This window comes from Halichoerus grypus, chromosome 4, assembly GCF_964656455.1.
Source record: "Halichoerus grypus chromosome 4, mHalGry1.hap1.1, whole genome shotgun sequence".
Classification (NCBI taxonomy): Eukaryota; Metazoa; Chordata; class Mammalia; order Carnivora; family Phocidae; genus Halichoerus; species Halichoerus grypus.
The window spans coordinates 184094866-184115833 of NC_135715.1; the positions used below are offsets into that span (position 1 = coordinate 184094866).

Genomic DNA, 20968 nt, shown 5'->3' on the forward strand with positions numbered 1-20968 from the left:
CTTCAAAGCCTTTAAATCAGGTGTCCAGAAGTTTCTTCAAGAGAAATTTATAATTCCCTTTCAAAGGATAAATTTTTGAAGTTCATCCAGAGATTAAGCAGTAAGTCATCACGGAGAGATGTCCTACAGCTGTCACCTAGTATGTGACTTATTTTTCCCTCCTCTGTCAAAAGAAACACAAGCCCAGGTTTCATTATGGCAGAGGAAACTTCTATGAGAAAGTCACTAAGAACTGAAGATAAGTTCTCAGCAGCTCTCAGCAGCTCTTGATGTTCTACCTAGAGCTGGAAAGGGGACTAAGTTTGGAGAAGTGTCTTTCCAGTGTGCTATTTTAAAACTATTTCCATACAAAGATATCCTTGAAGAAGTACTAACTAGAATCGGCCACAAAGGTATACCAGAGGGTTTCTTTGGCAAGTGTTGGACCTCATGGTCATGGCCACCGTCTGAAGGTTTATAAAGCAAAGTTGGGGGCACATATTTTCAGGCACAAACTACAAGAGGCATTTTATAGGCTTTTGCCATTTACTTTTCACATCAACCCTGCCAGACAGATACAATGATTCCCATTTTACATACAAAAAAAAAAAAAAAAACCGAGGCTTAGTTATTTATGCCAAAACACAGCAAGGCAAGTGGGAGAGACAGAATCAGAAGGCAGGATGGCTAAGTCCCAGATCACAGTCATTCCCTCCTCCTCTTCTTAGCTGACCCACCCTGTAGTACACATTGTTACCTCACCCATGACCCTGAGCTCCTTTTCCAAACTCACTCTCAAACTAATCCCTTTTGTAACCAACAAGACCAATTAATGACACGGGGGGAAGGAATTACCATACACTCTGGTTCATGAAATAAACAAAGTTAACCAGGAGTAGAGGGAGAAAGAAAAGGCTACATGGGTTAAGTAGGGTCAGACTTGGGCTCCACCTAATCCAGTCTCTGTGAATTACGAACTTTGTAACTTTGGGCAAGTAAATTAACCCCTGTAAGCCTCCACTCTTCATAGGTAAAATGCCCAACTTCCAGGGTGCCTGTGAGAATAAAGTAAGATAAATATGACAAATTCAGGGACCCAGGACACAGGACAGCTCTCCTCCCAACACTTGACCCAATCACAGCCCAAGTTCAACTCCTCAGGCTCTCGGGCCACTGAATGTCATTTCTCTCAAGGGATATCCTGTCCACACCATCAACTGTCTCAGGATCTGGTTTTTTTCAACGAGGAAAATTAAACTCAGAGGATCTGAGCCAGACACAAAGGCACATCTTAGAATCTGGAAAGACAGAGAAAGTATGGATTCAGGTAAGAACAATTTCCACACCTTAAGCGCCAGGGCGCCCTTGCAAGAATAATGAATTGCTCACAATTTTCCTCCAACCACCTTCTCAATCAACAACATGTTGATTGACACAGTCCATTTTATGGGTGGCCCCTCCCCCAAAATTCTAAAGCCGTATGTCCCTGTGCATCTCAAGGGTAGACATTATGCCTTCCTTTTATTCTCAAATACTCGACTCTACTAGATACAGAATGTATATGATTTTTGGCAATGGAAAAAAACAAACAAAAAACATGTATCATGTAATATATTGTCTTCATTAAGCTAGCCAAGGACACTTGATCAAGAAACAAGCCAGAATTAAATTCACTATCAAACACTATAAACAACCACACAGAACCTTAGGCCTTGTAGGACTTAATAAAGAGTATGCCAGAAAGACAGGAAGTAAATCATTACATTTTGAACCAGAAGAAGCGTTCCATTTTATCTTAACCGACTGTCTTAAATTAAAAGTAAGAAAACTGAAACACTGAGGTGAGGTGGGCGTGCCTATAAACATAAAATGAAAGAATGATATCTGTAATTAAGTTCTGGACTCCCTTCTAAGTGTTTTATAAGTAGTATGACTTTTCATTCCTATAACCCATTGCAGTTGGTATTATAACTAGCCCCACTTTACAGATGCTGAACCAAAGTTGAAAGAGGCTAAAAAATCTTCCCAAATGCAAGTAATAGAGCCAAGACATAAACCCAAGCCATATGACCTGGGAATCCACTTTCTTGACCATTGCTCTTGACTGAAAACCTGCAGCATGGATTCCCCCACCAGAGAATAACCTTGTTATTCTTAAATCCTGGCCAATCCTCCTGTCAAGAGTCTAGGGAGCTGGGGCGCTTGGGTGGCTCAGTCATTAAGGATCTGCCTTCAGCTCAGGTCACAATACCAGGGTCCTGAGATCAAGCCCTATATCGGGCTCCCTGCTCCTCAGGAAGCCTGCTTCACCCTCTCCCACTCCCCTTGCTTGTGTTCCCTCTCTTGCTATGTCTCTCTCTGTCAAATAAATAAATAAATAAAATCTTAAAAAAAAAAGAGAGTCTAGGGAGCTGTCTGGGCAAGTTAATCAAAAGGCAATTACTTCTTAAGAAGTATATCTGGGGGCACCAGGGTGGCTCAGTCGTTAAGCGTCTGCCTTCGGCTCAGGTCATGATCCCAGGGTCCTGGGATCGAGCCCCGCATCGGGCTCCCCGCTCCGCGGGAAGCCTGCTTCTCCCTCTCCTACTCCCCCTGCTTGTGTTCCCTCTCTCGCTGTGTCTCTCTCTGTCAAATAAATAAATAAAATCTTAAAAAAAAAAAAAAAAAAAAGAAGTATATCTGAAAGCAACTGAAGCTGTGTTCAATTAAAAACAAATCTACAAGTATTTAGGGTACAAATAAATAGAATTCTAGAATCAGATATGGGGAGGGTGAAGGCATTATTAGAGAATGGGAAAATAAAATGGAGGGCTTTTTCATTAAATAGTTTTCCTATCACTAAAGATCCACATGCTTGGCATAAAAGAGGAAATCGAATTAACACAGAAGGGCATATAGCAAAATATAGAAGACCTCTTGTCAGTCTCGGAATTTCAATGTCAAATCCCAGAGTCAATCACTACCAGCAGGTTTTTGTTGTTTGGTTTGGTTTTTTTGTTTGTTTGTTTTTCTTTTGCATCTCTTTCCAGAAATTTTCAATGCAGTCCTGAGCACAAAGGGATCTTCTATTTCCTTTTTTTATACAAATGTGATCATACCAAATTACTATTTTACAGCTTCCTTTTTCTCTTATGATATATTGAACATTTTCCCTTAACAGCAGGCACAGGGCACATCTTATCTCCCCCGTCCCTCCTCCTCCTCTCTCTCTCTGCCTCCTCCTCCCCCTCTCCCTTTCTCCTCTGTCCCTCTCTCTTTTGTTTAAGCTCTGTAGTGTTGCATTGAATCCTGGCACCATAATGTCACTAGTCATATATGGATATTTAGGTTGTTTCTAGCAGCTTGGGTATACTGTTGTTATTAATACAAACAATACAGAAAGGTACAAGTATTGGGGCAACTGTGAAATAAATTTACAGAAGGGAAACTGCCTTGTCAGAAGAGTGTGCCTTACTTTTCCTTGGCACATATTGCCAAAACTCTCCAAAAACGGATCAGAGCAATTTACACTCCCACAAAAACAATGAAAGTGTCTATGATGCCTGGCTCCCACAGCACTGGGCTTCATTTCACTGTGTAAGCACGACCTGTCTGAGAGCTGGGGTATAAAAACACCTACTACTGCTACATCTTCCAGCCCTTTCACTGAGTAAGGCTGAACATCTTTTTGTTTGTTTATTGAAAATTTATACTTTTTTTTTTCCACTACCCTATAGATTAAGCTTTTGCCCATTTTTCTACTGGATTGTCGTTTTCCCATTGACTGTGAAAGGGCTTTGAACATTTACAAAATAGACCCTTTGTTAGTCAGATGTTTGCACTACATCTTTCCCCAAAATGAACCGTGTAGAGCTAACTTCAAACCAGGGATATGGTTTACCATAAGTCCAAATATGTGCGTAGACATGACAGGAGAAATTTTATTATAAAATCGGAAAAAATTAAATTAAAAAGCTGAACTTATATTCACAGTCTCCAATTAATGTACCTGCGGTCTCCAACCTGTTAGAACAGAGTCAGTCACATAGTTGACCTCCTGTGATGTCTTGTTATTACAGTCTTTAAGTAGTGAAAATATATTTTAAAATATAATTCAAATCAAAATAATTTGTGGGACACCTGCATCACCTCTGCCAAACATGACTTGGAAATCACTGAACACCAGGATGAAGCCAAGAGAACATCACTTTTGCTATGGAAGAGAATGTACCCATCTTTTTTCAGTTTTGACATGTGGCTTTTCTAAGAAGAGCTATTCTCAAAAGGTGAAGTCTTTAAAACTTGGCCTTGTGATCTTGATCAAAAGATACTAGGCAGCAGCAGAACAAAATCTAAACATAGTTCTTAAAAATGGCAAACAGCAAATCTGCTGCCTGTCATATGGTTCCCCTCAATTTGCAGAGGGGCCACACTCATGCTGGGTTGAGTAGGAGAAGATGACAAATGTTCATCTGAAGGTTTCTCCTCCAAGTTCAGAGCGTGATACTGCCAGTCTGCTTCTCAGCCCCAGCACCCAGCGTCCTTGTGCTTCATGGGTTCTTGTGGCTTTAGTTCCCAAAATGACGGGGTCAGAAAGGAAGACAGGGACTCAAGAAAGAAGAATATCCCACCACCAGGATGGCCAGCATGTAAATAATCACACAACCCAAAGAAAAGGTCAGTAAACTGATGAAGACGCTAAGAATTGAAAAAATCAGTAGATAAAGGCCTTAGATTTTGATCTTTCAAAAAATAGGCAGGTAATACTCAAGCTGTCAAATTCTTAAAAAGTAAATAACTATACCACTTGCTGCTTAAAACAGTTCTTACAACGTATTTATTAAATATTATTCCACTGTGGAGGGAAAATAAACCAGAAACAAGACCCAGAAATAAAATCAAAACCGTAGCATGCCACTTTTCAGAACGAGGAAACATACACACAGAAAGAAGTAACTGACCCAAAGCCACAAATGACATTATTATTGTCATTGTCCCTCTGGTTTGCAAAGTCCTTTCCTGAAAAGGCACCTATAAGTTGTCATTTTTTTAAGATTTTTTTAAGAACTTTTTTTTTACTTAGAATTTTTACCGAGTTATAATTTACGTAGTGTGAAATGTACAGATCCAACTTTTGTTGTATAGATCCAACTTTTAAATAGACCAAAGCACTACACAACCACAGTTGAGAGCTCCATATTCCAGTCTCCTGGGGCAGGCTGTCCACAAGTGCCCTCAGCTTTCTGTTAGCCTCTCTGCTGGAGCAGCCTCCTCGGGACAGAGCCCATTTCTATCCAGAATCTACAGGAAAACCCATCAGAGCTCTGGGATTACTCCAGAAAACTCCATCGCAGATAATAAAGCAAAGCGTGGAACACTCCATCAAAATGAACGTCTGCACTAGGTAAGCTCCAAATTTAATTTCTTTCATGCTGATGAGGTTTATGGGTCTTTGAAAATATGAAGCTCAGCTGTTTAGGATTTGCTTTGTTTGTTTCGCTTTAATTAATGATAGTGCCTTTCTGGAGAGAAAACAGCACTGAGAAGAAATAGAGTCAGAAATGATCTATTCAAAGCCTCTCCTTTGGCCCTGGCTCTGAAGTAAACAAGATTCCTTAATCTCACTCCAAGTCAGAGAATGGGGAGGAGGAGGCAACAACAAGTGGCTCCACCTTCAAAGAAAAGATGAGACTCCGCCCAAGTGCCAGGACAGGGGGAGAAGGGCAACATGTGGTTGGCTACTGTGGAGAGGAGCCAGGATTGCTGGCTCCAAATGATACTGAGATACCCAGCACGCAACTACCAAGAGTTGTTTCTCAAGCTCCTCACAGTTACAGTACATTAATTTAGACTTGACTCATTCAAATTTTGCAGTAATTCCCTGTCACCACCCATCTCCTTATCCTAGCATTCCCAGGTACTTCTAAACATAGTCCCGGCTCTGTCTTTACAGCTTTGCTTTCCAATTTCAATCATGGACCCTCCAGTCACCCCAAAAGTCCTTCACTCTTCCAAGCCTTTGTGTTGTTTCCTCTACCTAGCACATCCTCAAGATTGAGCCCAAATATCACTCCCTCTGGGAATACTCTCCAAGCCCCACTGTAGACTACTGCTTGTCTCCTCCACTGCACACCCAAAACCTTTCTACGTAAGCTCTCTAATAACCCTTTATTTTCAGTACCTGATTATTGTTCTCCACTAAAGTACTAATTCCTTCTCAGTGGCCAAAAGGGGACCAGAGACAGTGCCCGTAATACAGCAGGTGCTCAAAAAACAAATACCAATACAAATGTCACGACTGGCATGGATTATCTCATGAAACGATTATACTTGAAATGAACTTCCCCACAATTTTGCTTCCTGAGCAAAAAAAGGTATTAAAAAAAAAAAAAGTCATGACAACAAAAGAAATATAAAAAAGAAAAATCAATGACAATCTTCTCCTGTTTCATTTCCTCTTATTCCCATTCATCCATGTCCACACACTGTCAAGTTGTACAAGCTGCAATCTGCACATGCTTTGGGAATCAACAATGGAGCCAAGAAGAATCTGAGGCAGTGACAGAACAAGGCAGGGAAGAGGCCAGATCAGGGTCAGCAGTAACATGGAGGGCCAAAATGTTGACCAAAGGCAGGATGAGGCAGACAGGTGTCAGAGGATGGGGTAGCAGACAGACTGGACATCCAGGATCTGAAACAAGGTAGATGGGCCCAGTATGGAGGTGGGTTCCATATACAGAAGCCAGGTTTGGAGCCCTGGGATTCAGGGGAGAAGAGAGGAGTAGAAAGATGACTAAGGTCCAAAGGCACAGGTCAGATTCAGAAGTGGGGGAGAAGGAGATACAGGAACAAATGGAAAGATGAGTGGCAGGGATGCAGAACAATAAGCCCAAATTTTGCCCAATATATTGACTGGCTCAACAGAACCTCTCTATGGATCTTCATAGAGTCGGATTAACGTATCATGGTCCACGCTCCTTTCTTTGTAGTAGGTTCCTAAAGTCTTCCTCAACTGAATTCTCATTTTCAAAAGTCAGGATATGTTAAACTGAAACCTCTCAAAGTCAGTCTCTCCTATCACCACACAAATACACAATTATTAATCTCAGGCCAAGCTTCAAACAAGACCAGAGAAAATGCATTAATCGGGTGGGACCACAGAGATCATCTAGGTCAGGGCGTTTTTTGTAGATAAAGAAATGGAAGGGAGAGACTTGCCTAAGGTCATGTGGCTAGCAAGCATTGGGCCACAACTAATAAAGACTCACAAAAATGTGGGTTAGACACTGCACGGATCACTCCACATATGTGATCAACTTTAAACCTCACAACATCCTGAAACCTCTTTAACAGGAAAAATGAGACCCCAAAACACCGGGAGACCTGTACCAAACTTGCACGTGGCAAGTAGCCAAGTGAAAGAGGCCCAGACAGAGAGGCATCTTTGCTCCACAAACACTGTATTTAATTCTAACAAAATGATTGTACAACCAATGAGGAAAACAAGTCACGGAGAGCCAGAAGTTGGCCCCAAGCCCACAGGACTTGGACACCAGGACCCCAATGGCCCACATTCTCCAGTGAACCTACAGGTAGTGAGGCTGGGGTACCCAAAGGTGGGGGGGTGGGGGCGGAATCTGGAACTCCAACCCCCAGCAGATGGCAGCAGTCAGGCCCGGCCTGGCAACCAAGGATTCTGTAAGTATAGCTGGCTCCACTAGATGAATTGAGTCTTTTTTAGGACCAATGGTCTATTAGCACTCTGTGTCTTTAAACTCAGTGCTTTCATGTATCAAACAGCACACCACTTCCCCATTAATGCAAATTAATGAGGTGTTGTTATAGGTTTTTTAGTCGCCTTGGTGTAAAATTAAAACTAAATAAATAAAACAGTAATTGGAAAACTCAAATAAGGAAGCCATTTAGTTTAAAACTGTCAATGTTTACCCCAGCGCTTTACTTCCTACGGTTTTACTGTACCACTCTGACTTGATTTTTTTAACTAAAAATTAAAAAGAAAAACAACTTATTTTTCCCAAAATTTCACCAGATTGCTTCAACCCAAAAATATTTTCAAAAATATTCCCAAACCCTCCATCCCACTAAATTGGCAGCTCGGCATCGGCTTGTTTCCTCGTGTTGCTACTTAACGGCATTATGTATATACATCTGGTATCCTCACACAGATGTAACCTCCCTTAAAGAGCAGATATTTTAGCTTAGACATTTTTGAGAAGAGTGACCAACTTGTCCTGGTTGGCCCAGGACTTTCCTGACTGGAGCACTGAGCAGTGTGCATCCTGAGAATGCCCCAAGTCCCAGGCAAACCAGGACAGTTGGATGCTCTATCTTTGAGCTTCTTAAAGTCTTGAGCAATTTAGCGTCATCCTCTCCCTTGAGTTTCTCACCCCACAGTTGTGTGGGTTGTGTCCCCACTCCTCACTCCATGCTCCATCAGAACTGTATTGTCCATGATCCAACGACCCAACCAAAGGCCTCCTATGGGGCTTCCACCTTCTGGACCCACAGCCTTGGTCAGCTCTCTTGTCCACTCCTTCCTTCTTAAGACTCTTTCTTCATTCCTTTTCCACATTTGGCTTCAACTTCTTCATTAATTCCTCTTCACGACCATCTCTAACCTTGGACTTTCCCAGGGTTCTGCCCTCTGCTGACCCCTTTTCTCCTGAGACAAATGTTCCCTGGGCATCCTCCAACATTTCAACTTCAGCTACACACATAAGCCAACACACCCAAATTCCACCATCCACCATTCCCTCCCTCCCAAGGACAAGACAGTATTCCAGCTGTCTGTGGAAGGCACTACGGGATGCTTCACAACGACTGTACTCCCAACACATTCAAAATGGAACCCTCTCTGCCGATCCCTCTAATGGCGCCCTGCCCAGGCTCAGAAAGCAGCAGCCCTTCCTCTCCTCTTGCTTCCACACTCCTACACCCGAGCACTTGGCATGTGCTGGCGATTCTGCCTCCTACATTTCTATGGAGTTGCTCCCTCCACCGCCCCCATCCCTGCCCTGCCAGGCTCCATGGGGACTCTCGCTACCCCAGGGCCGGTACTGCCCTAAGCTCCCCCCTGAAGCCCTCGGTGCTGTCAGAGCTCTCCAAACATAATTTTGGTTATGACATTTGCAATGGCTTTCCAATGCCTCTAAGGATGGAGTCCAAACTCTTTAAGATGGTATCGAAAACTTTTCCTGACTTGGCTTCAATGTACCTATTCAACCTGATCTTGGGATGGTTCTCTTATTTTTATTTTTCTGTATTTACTTTCAGTGCGAATCCATATGTGGACTTTTCAGCAGTTAAAGGCACGGTATAAATAAAATTTTCACTCCTTTTTCAATTGACATCATTAGTATCCTTATATTACCGTATAGCTTCCATAATTAATCTGATGGTTATACAAACACATAATTTACTGAATCATTTCCCTGTGGTGGGACCTTTAGGTGGTTTCCAATTTTTTTACTCTTATAAACATTACTGCGTTGAATATTTTCTTACACATGGCTTTCGTTGTCTTTTTAATAATTGCCTCAGGATAAAGTCCCAGGAGTGGGATTGCTGGGTCAAAGGGTGTGGAAATTTTATGATTCGTTATAATTGTTGCCAAATTGCTTTTCCAAAGAGCCTCTACAAATTCCACTGCCACCACAACAACGACCTCGCAATTTTCCTAGCTTTGGTCTTAAAAAACAAACAAGAAAATGATTATTCATTGGAAACATGTAAAATACCATCTCATTATTATTTTAATTTGCATTTCTTTTATTATTAATAAGCTTAATTTTTCAAATTTGTTTACAAAGCATATTCTAATGTTTATGCATACTCCTTGTCCGTTTATCTACATGGTGTTTCTTATGCATCAGTTAAAACACTTGCTATCAAATTTAACCCTTTGACTGTCATATTTCATGCAAATATGGTCCTGGTTTGTTTTACCTTTTGCTGTTAGCTACATGATTGTTCATTTTAGGGAAATCTAACAGGCTTTCCAGAAAAGAAACTGCTAATTTCTTACATCATGGTGTCCTAACGGTCAGGATGAGGATGATCCTAAGACCTCGGATGGTTAACTGCACTGAGTTTAGAGTCAGAACAATGAGCCCCCCCACTAAGCTGCACCATCATCTGCCATGGGCTGGGCCACGACAGGTTTCTGGTCCTCAGTTTTCTCATCCGTGAAGTAGGGAGTAACATTTTTACAGCCCCTACATTGGATCTGCCATCCGGTAAGCATAACACCCAACAAGATCAGCCCCGTAGATCACACTATCTCCTGCTCATCTCTCCATAATTATGCATTCATATCAAACTCTGGAGCCTAGCTGGAATTAATTTTGGTCTTTGGTGTACCGTATGAATTTTAAACTAACTTTTTTTAGAAATTGATTGACATTTATTTAAATATTATTTTCCTTCCTCTTGTTCTAGATTCACATGTTATTTATGCATTTATTTTATCACGGACCATCACTGTGGGCTTTTCAATATGGACAAAATAAAATAGTGACCCATAAGGCAAACTAGAGACTAATATTTAAGCAGAATATGTATATAAGATGTTTGTTTTATTGTTTTCTGACTTAATTTAATTAAACTGTCCTGTTGCCAGCATTTTCTAATTAACAATATAGTATATTTGCCTCACTAATGGATTCAGAAATTTTTTAAAAAGCCAGCTCTGAGATGCTGTTTTGTGGCATGTCATTTGGCCTAAACCTTTGCTATTTTTCATTAGTAAAATGAGATAATACCTAACCTTTCTAACTCCCAAGAATATTAAAAGGGTCAAGTGTAATGATGTCTGGAAATGTAAGGCAGGGACATTCTGCCCATTATTATGATCACGATGGTTACCATAAGGCTTGGTTTCTATATTTTTTCAACTTCTGTTACATCTCCGTAACACCTCTCATAGCATAGAAGTTAAGAGCCAGGAGGCCAGTATCTGATAACAGCGCGTGTTCATGACTTGGTCACTGACCAACTGTTAGATTCAGGGAAATCTGCATAAGCTCCCTGAGCTCAGTTTTCTGAGTGAAATGGAGACCATCGTGAGGACAGTTAGCACAGTTAATGTGTATGCAAGTGCTTGGTGGTCTGTATGCACATAGAAGCATGGGACAAATCACATAATGTGTTGGTTATTCTCATTGACCCTCAAGAGTTATTCTCTACCCTCTGTGGATTGTGTTCTCCACTTGCCCTCAGGCTTCTGAGAAATGCCAGGTAAAGGGAATCACAGGAAGGAAACAAGAAGCCATTGGAGTATTATCTACTTTCTCGTCCTTCCTCCAGGCCCAGGATTTTCATAGTGGGATCCTCTCCTCCACATGGACATAGCTCACCTGGCAACCTCTCTTCTGAAGCAGGGGTTCCACTGGAACCTTTTCAGGAGTAAAGGCATCCCACTGATGCTGGCGTCTGGTGCTTCATTATCTCCTGTGCATCCCCCTAACTCTGACCTATTCACACTTCAATAGACAGTTTGTTCTTCAAGTGACCTCAGCTAATCCTTTGCGTGCACCATCTTTTTTCAGCCAGGATGCAAACTCTTCACAGCACTTCAAGGACTATAGGTCTGACATTTGGGTGGCAGTGTCCACATCCCCCCTAGGTGTGTGGCCCAGTCAAAAGGTAAGCACTCCTCATACTTCACAACTTTCTGGAATTAGTTTAACAGTTGCTTTTAAGTATTTCACATCTGAGAATTTCATTACTTGTGTTCTCAAAGTCACAGAAAGCAAAGGATGCATTGTTGTTGAACCTCAAAGTGACATGAACATGCTAATTCAGAGGATAAACAGACTTACTGCTGTCACATCTCCTGATAAAACTGAGCACTGATGACACTTCCCCAATCCAAGTGACCCCACCCAAGATTCTAGACCCCAAGAGCCAGTGATGGTTCCCATTAGCACATATGAGGTCTGCACTCTTCCAGCTTGGACAAGTTCATCCCATCGGAGCTTTGGCCAAAGAGCATTGCCAGAACGTTCACCAACACCCACATGTACAAGGAAATCAGAACAGGGAGGACTCCTAATACTGAAAATTCCCTGGTCTTCTCTGATACTTCTTTCTCACGAAATTTGCCAGGAATAAAATTAAATCCAAAACAAACTCACACATTTCAGAAGTTGGGACCATTTCAGGCTGGGAGGAGACACATTTTCAGTTCATACAATAAAAGACAACAGAAGCTAAACTGTTAGAATGACCCTCCTTAAGGATCATTTTTTCCCACAGTTACTGCAATAGTGCTGATGTAGACAAAAACAGGGTGTTTCGAATTTTATTTTTTTTAATTTGCAGTGGTGTCATATTTTCTTAATGATAAAAGAACAATCTCCAGAACAGAAACTTTCCTACAAAGAAATCTGTGCTTTGACAGAGAAACTGATCTTCGGGCTGAATGTATGAAGCAAAAACAAACACACAAACACAAAATAAAGACCTACACATGAGGAAATAACCATTTTTATAAAATTACACTTACCACAAAAGGACTTGATCTTTCAAATGTCAACACTGCTCCTCAAAATCACTTAAATAGGTTTAATGCTCAAATTTGTGTTGCCCAGCATGGTAGACACTAGCCTACATTTAAATTCATCAAAATTAAACACATCTGGGGAACTGGGTGGCTCAGTCAGTTAAGTGTCTGACTCTTGGTTTCAACTCACGTCACGATCTCAGGGTTGTGAGATTGAGCCCCGCGTCGGGCTCCATGCTTGGCAGGAAGTCTGCTTGAGATTCTCTCTCTCTCTCTCTCACTCTGCCCCTCCCTGGTTTGCTCATGCACATGTGTGCGTGTGTGCTCTGTCTCTAAAATAAATAAATCTTTAAATTTAAAAAAAATTTAAATTTAAAAAATTTAAATTTAAAAAAATCTTTGAAAACTTTAAAAATTAAAATAACAATAAAAAATAGAAGTAAACACATTTGATAAAATCAGTTCCTCAGTCACAATAGCCACATTTCAAGGGCTCAACAGCCACGTGCGGCCAGTAACTATAGTACTGGACGACACACGACTGAGTATTTTCATCATCACAGAAAGTTCTATGGGACAACATTGGGTCAAACTACATCCAATGCACTATGCACACCTACATTTTCACTGATGGCAGTTCAGTAGCAGCAATTACAATTTACTGATGCTGTAGACCCTGTTGTTGGCAGTGATTATGCATTCCCCTTCACCTCAGATTTCCTCTTCAGAGGCCGGAAATGGTAGATAGCTTTGGTAGGCTTGTGACACAATGCCAGGCCATGAGATATAAACACAATGCTGCTGGAGAATCCTGGGGAAACCTTTTATTTTCTTCATAAAGGCAGAGCACCTATTGCCTTCATCTATGACCATAAATATGATAACTTAGGGTTGTAGTAGCCATCCTTCAACCAAAAGGCAAACACATGATGATGAAAGTCAACACACCATGTTCAGTAAGACTAGAAAGACAGAAAGAACCTGCATTTTTGATGGTATATTTAAGGAGCTAATCAAACCGATACCAGCAATCACTCATGCCCACACTTGTCACATGAGCAGCTATATCCCCCCTGTTGAAGCCACTATTAGAAGCATTTCCATTAGAAGCAGTCATATTCATGTTACATCCTTATATATAATGGTGAGGGTCTATGAGTCAAGTATTCCAAGATCTAAGACCATCTAAATCATTGGAATCCCTAAGTCCAGAACAATCCAACTGCTAGTAACAATTTATATCTTTGTTTACTTACATTCCATAGTTCATATATTTAAACAGATAACATAATCACAAAAAGATTTGATTAAATTTTATAGTTACTATTTAATATGTGCATATATATAGCAAATATAAAAACATTTTTTAAAGTATGATGATAGGGGCACCTGCGTTGCTCAGTCAGTTAAGCGTCCGACTCTTGATTTTGGCTCAGGTCAAGAGATTAGGGTCCTGAAATCGATCCCTGCCTCAGGCTCCACACTTCGTGGGGAGTCTGCTTGAGATTCTCTCTGTCCCTCTACCCCTCCCCCTGCTCACAGGCGCACTAGTGTGCAGTCTCTCTCTCTCTAAATAAGTAAAATATTTTTTTAAAAAGTATGGTGGTAAATTATAGATCTAATGACAATACACTGAGGACGACTTTGAGTCGTTGAGTACGACTATATGAATAAGTTTTCTGTTTTAAAAGTGTCCTTTAATGAGAACATACTCCTTTCATGGGTCTATATACGCAATTTATAAACATCCAGGAAACATGTGGATAGAGATTTTCACGCTCTTTCATATTTAAACAAAAAAAGGTATCTGTTAAAAGCATGTTGATAGTTGTTTTCCTAAAATGATCTTAGAGATTAATGGTTAAGATCCCTTTATACACAGGAATACAATTTGTTGGTGCCTGAAATTTAACCATGAGAAACATCTTAGGCTTATGCAAAACAGGAATTTTGAAGCCTGTTAAAAATATAATTCTTGAGGAGACAACTTATCCCTTGTTGGTCCTTTACATTATTTGGTGTGAGAAATATACCTTATCTCAGAGAAACACCAGCACTCTGGAGGCTAATGGCTTGGAGTCTCATCAAAGTGGAATAGCGGAGAAATGATCTGCTGACTCCCCTTTTCAACCTAGTCTCAGTGTCATCGTTGAGCCTAAGGCCATCACTAATTTTCCGTGTTTAGTAAAGGCTGTGACTCACAGCAGAAGCTGAAGACTGATTTCTGAATAAATGAATGAATGAATGATCAGCAATAAAACCCACCTTTGCTCTGAAACACATCCTTTCTCCAACAGTATACCACCTCACCTTAGAATGATGCCAACAAGCTAACCTCGAGGCCACTATGGCCTCCTAGACCTCACACTGCATTGTGCTTTTGGTAGCCATGCATCACATTTATTTTTACCCCAACTTGCAGGGTGATTGGATGGCCCTGCATTGTCCCATTCAAAGGGAATTTTTAAAAGCAATGTTTCAGTCAGTGTGTGATGATAAATAAATTGTTATATATTTTTCTTCACATCAAATATTTTACCAGACAGTCAACTCAAATGTAGGCTATCCACAGATTCTCAGGTGGGCATCTCTTATTTACTACTTCCATATGTTCCTCTTTTTTGGGCGGAGCTTTAGTTCACCTTCAAGATTTCAAAAATAAACCCTCTTTGCTTCATGTAGCCTATATCATGACATGCTGAACCTACAAAGAGCGCATCTGAACTTGGCTTAAAGCAGATGTCTTATTCAATAATCTCACCCAGGTGATCTATAAAGTTTTATTTAGCTCTTCTATTTACACATATGGTACATATTAAGACTTTTATAAAAGACACAATGCATGCTGGGAGAAGGACCTACAAAGAATTTATGAAGTGAAACAAATTATTTGCTATGTTTTTAACATTTTAATTCGTTGCTTATACACTTCTCTGAGTAATTGCAAGGTTTAACCTTGGCCAGGAAGGGGTGTCAATCTAAAAGAGAGTAATCATGTCTAATAAAGGTCAAGGAGTTTTACAACTATCTGCAGGAAAGAAAGGTGTTTGGAATTGTAATTTGATTCCAAAAGCAGATACCATACTGCACTTCACTAGCAGAAAGAAAAAAGAAGGGGGGTGGAAGGAAGGAAGGAAGATAGACTAAAATAATAAACCTTGATCAGTGAAGCAGAGACCACTAGGATTTTAAAGAACTGAAATTCTTTAGTAAGCCCTGCATTTTACAATATGAACCCTTCTTGGCCCTTACTGCATACTCAGATTAAACACCACTCAGATCCAAAGCTTGTTTATCTCTTTTACAATTGGAAGTTTCTCTGTGAAATTTCCCTTTGGTATAAAGGTATAAGCCCCTTTGGTATAAAGCCCCCTTAAGTTATCTGGTTTGTCAGCCATACGATTTCAACATTTGTTTCACAACCTTGGACCCTAATTGGATTTAAATCAATAAGAGGAATTTATTGCTGCCCTTGGGGCTTTGTAATATCTGCTTGTGAAGCTCTGTGTGAGTTACAGGGGATGAAAAAAGTTCATTTCTTCACTTTTTATATCGAATGACAGTCTACTTTTCAAAATACAGCACACTATAATTTCCAAAGGGATACATCTTATACACACAAATATATACACTCTAGAAACATAAATATATATATGTATACCTTCCTGTGCATATATACATATGCATTAAATATACTATCATTTCTCTTGATTTGTTTCTCTGTGTTTTAATTAACACTTAGCAGTGTTTATTAAACTAAAAAGTCTCATCAATACCTCCTCATAAGACAATCATGGAAATCACTAAATTCCCCTTCTCTTGTTAACAAGGGCTGCCCAGCCATGGGGGACCACAGCCATGTGAGCACTGAGTTTTTGCCCCAAAAAGTGTGCCAGCAGAAACCCAACAACCAAGGGTCAGAAACAATGTACAACATCCACACCTCGGCCCACCTATCTGGCTAGACAGTGGGTTAGAGGACCAGGGGAATCTCAGTGGACTCTCGGTCCACTGGTAGCCAATGAGGCCAAACCAGAGTACCCAGCTCAAGTGAAGCACACAGCCCCTAACCTAACAAACTCAGACTCACCCTTTTGGTCTGTGGAAAATTCTCCTCCAATTCTCTTTCTCAAATTTGGCCTTCTATGTAATTCGCACATTTGCATGCCCCCCTCCTCCTGGGGATGTAGCATCACGTGAATACATCACCTCAGCCTTTGAGACAAAACTACGGTCTACCAATTACTTAATGCCTACCATGTCCCAGGTATTTAACGTGTATGCTCTTTAACCTGCCAGGCAAGTATTACCAGCTCTGTTTCATGGATGAAGACAATGGTGCCGAGGCAGTCTCAGAAATCCGCCCAAGGCTGATCAAGTAACAGAGCCAGAAACAAACCCAAATGTGTGTGGGTTGCAGCTGTACCAGAGTTTCCAAACCTGGGTCAGTTCTCCCCCATACGCGTGGTTTTATAATGTATGCTGTCACCAATGCGTCTCAACAGTCCAGATGTGGGACACCATTTTATATATATAAATATAAATAACTTCCCACGACTCCTCTTTCGCCTCCTCACCTATGGACACAGGGATGAAGTCAGAGGTCGTGCCTCCTAATCTCTCCCACCCATTCAAACCTCACCCATCTACACTCCACCAAAATACATAAATGTGCATATAAATAATTCACATGTATGTGTGTGTTATGTATCTACTCACACTTATAAGTAAGAAACTGCTGGAAAAATACATGAAGTATGAAATGCGATTAAAGTGGCAAAAAAGTACTCTGAGTTGAGACTGAGAATATGTTTATTAAATCTGCTTTTTGATATCATAACATGGTCCCTGAAACAAATGTGAGTTTCGTTTACCAATACAGCTGACCTATAAGTGTTCAGATGGGAAATGCCAAGAACTTCGTATGAACAGGAAGAGCAAAAAGAGAAGACAGTGGATTTCTTCACAAACCACAGTCCCTCAGTTAAATCTTTCAAATAAGATCTTTGTTATAAAACAAAAAACCAGAGTGGTCAAAAGTGCCTATCGGTTTTTCGTTATATAATGTAAATTATTCTAATCAGATTACTTGCTCAAAGCTGGAATGAGAGAATTTAGATGAGCAGGGAGAGCAAGAGAGTGAGAATCATAGCTTTTGTAATACGGGAATGTTCGGAGGGTGGCAGGCTATCACAGGGCATCTCAAACCCCTTACTAATTCTAAATGTACAAGAGCAGGGTGGGTGTGGGGGTGACAGAGATAGGAACCAAGATGAGAAAAAGATTATAGATAATAGAAGATCTGGGGTGCCTGAGTGGCTCTGTCAGTTAAGCAACTGACTCTTGGTTTCGCCTCCGGTCACAATCTCAGGGTTATAAGATCCAGCCCTGCATTGGGCTCTACGCTCAGTCGGGAGTTTGTCCCTCTCTCTCTTCCTCTGCCCCTCCCCAGCTCGCACACACACACAGTCAGTCTCTCTCTCTCGATCTCTCTTTCTCAATCTCTCTTTCAAATAAATAAGTTTAAAAAAATGGGAGGTCTAAAAGTCCTGGTGACCAAAAGTACCCAGTATGCTAGCTTTTTGATGATTACTGTACAATGAGGAAACCTCTCCCACCAAACATATGCCTCATTTATTTCTATAGAATCACTTTTAGTTAGTCACTTAGCAAACATTCATTGAGTATTAACTATGGCACGTTGTGTTGGGAGATCCAGAAAAACGTCTTTATTCTCAAGAAGCGTATACTTTGGAGGGCTAAGTCTTATGTGAAAAACATCTAGAAAATAATGTATGGTGCCTCATAAATAAGTCGAACACTATATGTCAGAGACGATAAATGCTATGGGGAGAAACAGGTGCATTGGCCATAGATGCCAGTGCTTCATGGAAAAAGTGACTCGAATTTACCTTTGAAAGATGAGGAGGAATTTCAGACATTGAGGAAAGACAAGTTATCAAGACAAAGAATAGTGCAAGAGCGTAAAGCCTAGGGGGACCCGGAAAGAAACATAGCAGGGAGACTGGCTAGACATCAAATACAGGATCCAAAGTTGGACAGATGAACTGTAACTGCTGGATGTGGAAGCTGGACTTTAAGCTTGCAGGAGAGACAAAGGAGAACCACTGGAGTCCTTGGGCAACACAGAACGATTCACCCAGTAGCACTGCGCGAGGTGAATCGGAAGCCATGTTTGTCATGTAACACCTTCCCTTCTGCCACATTTGACTCCCGCCAGAGAAAGTCCTCTGCTTTTAAGGGCTCATTTGGTTCAGTGGGCCCCATCTGGATGATCCAGGATAATCAACCTATTTTAAGGTTCATAACCTTAATGATATCTGTGAAGTTCCTTTTGCCATGCAATGTAATGTGGTAGGCAGAATAATGCTCCCTCGCCAAAGATGTCCACATCCTAATCCTGAGGACCTGTGGCTATGTTATATTATAATGCAAGGGCGGGGGTTAACGTTGCTAATCAGCTGACTGTAAAGTAGAGAAATCATCCTGGATTATCCAGATAGGCTCAATGTCTCTGCAAGGCTCTTTCAGATGTGAAGGAAAGAGGAAGAGGAGTCAGCATCAGCGATGCAGTACGAGAAAGAAGAAAAGAGCTGACCAGCGCTGAAGGCAGAAAGGAGCCAGGAGCCGAAGAATGCAAGGAATTTCTAGAAGCTGGAAAAGGCAAGGAAGCAGACTCTCCCTTTGAGCCTGAGAAGGGAGTCAACCCTACAAAGACCTTAATCTAAGCCCAGCAAGACCCATTTTGGACTTCTGATCTCCAGAACAGTAAGATAACTCTGTGTTGTTTCAAGTCACTAAATCTGAGCTACTTTATTACAGCAGCAGGAGGAAACTAATACATAAAACACATTCAAGTTTTGGGTATTAGGGTGTGGACATTTGGCAGGGTGGTGGGGAATGGGGGGAGGGGGTCTACAGCCTACTGCAGGTGTGGGCTCACCTCTTACTGAACAGCAAACTAACAGGACCAAGCAAGCAAGCCTGGAAATTTCTGATGACCATGTTATTGTCAAACAATGACCTATTTTGAAAAACCATTATTACAATGGATTGGGTATTTCAAGTGCCTAGCATGGTATCTGACACATAACAACCCTTAATAAATATTAACTGTTATTCTTATGTAAGAGATTGCAAGTCCAGTTCTTCTCATCCTGGTCACCCAGTATGCCATGCATTATTTTAAGGACTGAAATGCCAGTTATGATGCTGTTATTTCATACTCTGACCAACAGCTTCCTTCCTCCTCCTCCCACAACCCCGGGCTTTCAACCACCCTCCCCCTAAGCATTCTCAGCTCCTCTTGACCACTCTGCTCCTACAGATGCAGGCTCCACCCCCAATCCTTCATCATCAATAGGTTAATGCCAGTGGCAGGAGGAGCCCTCGGAAGCAGTGAGTCTCTCCACTGGAGAAGAGCAAAAGTCAGACTGAATTCAGGAGGAGAAATAAATCAGAACTGTCACTACTCTCCTGGAAGCAGCAGGCAGAGCAGAGGAGCTGCCCAAAGGTTGTGGTTCTGAAAGTTGCACTCAGGGCTGCAAAACTGCAGGAAGTCCTGAGGTCCACTGACCAGGCCATCAGAAGGCGGCAGCTTCCGGGGAGACATGGCAGGAAGGAAGGATGCAGTAGAGCCAATAGCAGCAGCCAGATGGGTATTTTCTAATATGTTTATTATTTTCTTCCATTTGAAATTTAAGATTTATTATCACTGATTTTTTTTCTTGACTTTTTAAACACTTACTTTTTTTTTTTAATGCCAGTATTCATCCATGACATAGACACTGGAACACTGGCATTGTCGTTTTCCTCTACTGTTGCATTAACTGACCAGTACTGTCATTGTGCTTCAGTAAGTGGATAAGGTCATGATAGTGACCCTGTAATCCTATGAGGTACTTAAAATGTATGGGCCGAAGGGATGAGAGATTAAAATCATTCGGGGAAAGTGGCTAAGAGCCACAGCAGTTTGAAGCAAGGAAGCCCAGACCAGAAGTGTCTCCATGAAAAGAGAGGCATGTGATGGCTTCCAGGCATCCGGAAGGCGAGAGAACAAGGGTCTCATGGCTGGTTGCACATAAGAAGCAGTTTGTGGCAAAGTCTGTTCTTCAATGGAGTGGAAAACCAAAGCGTGTATTTTAGAGAAAAAGATCTGAATATCATCTTGCAACAAGACTCCATGAGAGCTGATGGTAGCCTATCATCCCACACATGACCTGAACAAGGCTGTAAACAATTTACTCTATGAACAAATTCGTAATGTGTGTCAGCTTTTAAGAAAGCCATGTACATGTAGATAGTCACTGAAGGGGTCAATTCAGGTATAAACTTCTAAGAATGAGGCCCTTTTTTAAAAACAGAGGTCTCCCTAACATAAACTCACCCCAGAGAAAGGCAAGTAACAAAAGGAAGAGGAGGAAGAAGCACGAAGCATCTCATGAAGGTAGGTCCAAAAACTTCTAG

At 41.2% G+C, this 20968-nt stretch overlaps 1 protein-coding gene across 2 annotated transcripts in view; it reads right to left on the minus strand.

The window, feature by feature from the left end:
- PID1 (phosphotyrosine interaction domain containing 1) overlaps nucleotides 1–20968 on the minus strand; it is a 220904-nt gene that overhangs the window by 167200 nt on the left and 32736 nt on the right. The window lies entirely within an intron of this gene.